General features: G+C 40.5%; 1 protein-coding gene across 1 annotated transcript in view; it reads right to left on the bottom strand.

Moving 5' to 3' along the window:
• Positions 1-3,273, bottom strand: part of fkbp5 (FKBP prolyl isomerase 5) — a gene marked incomplete at its 5' end in the record, with an annotated part of 16,391 nt that extends 13,118 nt beyond the window's left edge. The window contains 1 exon segment of the mRNA XM_014006248.1: positions 2,897-3,273.

Below are 3,273 nucleotides of genomic sequence, written 5' to 3'. Positions count from 1 at the left end.
GCATCTGCGCACTCACACACATACAACACACACATTTCCTGCCTTAAAATTATATGTAAAGGTTTGACAGCTAATGTTAAGGAAACATGTATCAAAAAAATGTTCAGTATGTAGCCTGACAGACGAGCGAAGCCTGCTGCCAACGTCTCACATCCATGTAGGGAAAAAAAAAAGTAAATCCACAGAAGCTTTGCCAGAGCAATAAAAATCTAGAACATCATGTTACTTTTAAAGCCTCTAATTGTTGACTGATTCATTCACCGTCTGATAGCTCGATTTCACTCCCTGCTAAAAGTCATCCCTGACGTAATTACCTTGACATTGTGTGAAGAGGAGGAAGRCGCAGCTATGTTAAGCATGTTGGCAAACACAGTTGGGCCATTATCATCACAAGCTGCAGGTGAGACACTAACACTTTACTATGCAGCAGCTTTTGACCGCATTACACCGACTATCTGGTCAAAAACAAGTAAACCACATGACTCGCTGCAACGACTTTTATAACCAAAGAGCAAATGGATTCTTTGTCAGCTGTGGCGAATGGCTCTGTTTACACAAGCTGAACTCACGAGCAGTTCGCTCTCCCGTCCCTCACTTTTAAGGTTCGATACGGCASATGAAGTCCAGCCGCCTGGATGAATGAGTCTGATAACGTGTTACGTTTACAACCAATAACTCTGGCTTTTCTTTTCAAAAGACTGAAACACACAAGAATGCCCCTTTTGAAAACTCGAACAAAGGCCCCATACAGGCTCRTCATCAGACAGAGTGGATTTTCGAAGTTTATGAAGCAATTAAGTTCTTTTTTTTTCTGAAAAGAAAAGCTGATTGTGTCTTTCAATTTGGCAAACAAATGAGATGAGTTAAAATAAAACTATTAGTCTAAAAAAAGATATGTGACTTTGATTTGCCTAAACRCTCCAGTTCATGGGTTTTTGATTTTAAACGACCCAAAGACAACTCATGTAAAGGTTGTTTTTTTCATGTATGTTTAGAAGACAAGTTGTATAAACAAAGATAAAAGGATATCTTATCTGCAGACACCAGTTTTTTATCACACCTTCAGTCTAAATCAAGTCTAGGCATTTTAATGACCTTTGGTGACCAGTTTTTTTATTAAGAAAGAAAAAAAAAACTTCTGAGTCATTTCGTTTGATGACCAAAGTGAAATATTGGCCTGCAGGGAGTAACGGGAGGAACAGGATGATCAGATAGCAGCCTCATGGCCATGTTAACTTAATGTCCAGTTTCTGTAACGACGAGGCTCGTTTGTTGCATCATGACTGTGGATTTTTTCCAACAGTCTCATCCGGCAGGTCCATCCCAGACATGGTGAACAAGCAAATAGATTCTGCTTCCTTGTCTCTGGGAACGAGGGGGGGTCATGAAGAGCGCTGCGAATAAATAAATATATAAATATTAAGCACCAACTCCTAGCCCACGAGCAGCGCATCCCGTGTCCTGAATACTGATCCGGTGATAGATCCGAGCTGATTTTTTCTAAACGATGAGCCGTGGCACCTTCCATGGAGCTGCAGCCCACAGGTTGAGACCACAGAGATGCCGTCTCCTTGGCATCAGTCTGCCCTGCGTCTTCACGTCTGTGCTCCGCTCGGCATCAAAAAGAAACAGTTTGTACACTCAGAAGCAGCAGGAAATGTCCGTCCATCAGCCCCCGTGTCTTTGAAATTTCATGGATGTCATTTTAGATGTAACTCACGAACACGTGTGTGTGTCTGAACACAATGTTCCTTCTATTCACAGACGGCGTTCACCAATCTTAGACCCCCTCACGGATGAGGCAGCTGCAATTTTTTTTTTTTTTGGATGGGGGCACGAAAACGTAAAGAACATCCAGCTTGAACTTTTTTAAAAATTAGCCCTTTTCTCTCTTCCTCTTTTTTTTGTACCTGATTTAAACTGGGCTAAAGCAAGTGGAGTGACTATRTCTCATCAGTGATGATTAGAAATAAGAAAAAAAAGTTACTAATCTCATCCGTTTGAGCTTTTCTGAGTGTGTGTGTGTGTGTGTGTGATATATACAGCTGTGACAACTCTGGAAAATAAAAAAAAAAGACAGGGTGTGAATCGTTACAAAACACAGATAAAGATGGCATGTAGGCTCCATGTACCAAAAACTAAGATATCCTGCGGAGGAATGCGGGAACAAAACACAATGATCCAAAGAGCACATCCAGAGACGCACACAGTGTATCTGTACATTCTGTTTCTCATCCTCTGCTGGTTCACACCTAACAAGTGGGGACACACTGTGACACACACAAAGAAAAAAGCCTTGTTTTTTGAAGTTCATGGGCATCACTGCTGTACAGTGGAAAATATTTGCTCTTTGTTTGCGTTTGACGCCTCAGCTTAACTTTTTGTTCTCTTTAAAAAGTTACAAAAGATGAGCTGAAACATTTTTTTTTTACTTGAACCCTTTCATGACCTTTTTAACATTTTTTTTTTTTTGATGAACTAAATTTTCCTTCGTTGCACGTGCAAATCTAAACATTTAGTAACAAAGCTGCCCTTCTGTTCTGGTGGGGAATGAATCAGCACAGAGTCAAGTTTAAAGTTATAATCCTGAGAAGTCCAGCCATGAAAGCTGTAATTTATGAGGAGACACCTAAGCCCCTCTGGATGTTCTCATCCACCTCTTGGGACCAACAGAGCCAACATCCATTCTGTGTACACTGACTTACTTTTTTCTTGTTATTCTTATTATTATTATTTTTGAAATATAAAGTCAAAGTGACGCGAAATTTAAAAAAATAAAGGCAAATTAGACAGAGAGTGTACAAGAAGTTCCGTTTAACAGGCAGGCGTGGAGCACAGAAAGCCGGTGATGTTTTCATTAACTCAATTACAAAGTCAATAAGAATAAAAGACTTACATTGTCTTCAGGTCCTTGTTTATATAAACTGCTTTTTCCGCTTCGATTCAGCAGGAAATTCACTCGGTCGGTGATGTTTTTATTTATGTTTTCTTTAAAAGGGAAAAAAAAACGCGTCTTCTGAATTCAAGCCTTCTTATCTGAGATCCAGCAGGGTACTAAGTGTTCTGCCCATGTGCTTATTAAGGTAGCTCTCTCCTTTTCTTTTTCTTTTTTTTTCCCCCCACTGAAGCCCCCCCTGTCTGGTTGTCTCTCTGCTCTGTGATGAAAGAAAGTGCCGGTGTGGTCTCTACACGCAGCGCTGACTTCAAAATGACACAGTGGAGACAGTACAGACAGAAAACCCAGAAAAAAAAGACAGAGAGAGAGAGAGAGAG

The sequence above is a fragment of the Austrofundulus limnaeus genome, unplaced genomic scaffold, assembly GCF_001266775.1.
Source record: "Austrofundulus limnaeus strain Quisiro unplaced genomic scaffold, Austrofundulus_limnaeus-1.0 Scaffold35, whole genome shotgun sequence".
In the NCBI taxonomy this organism is placed as follows: Eukaryota; Metazoa; Chordata; class Actinopteri; order Cyprinodontiformes; family Rivulidae; genus Austrofundulus; species Austrofundulus limnaeus.
This window is presented reverse-complemented; position numbering and strand designations above follow the sequence as displayed.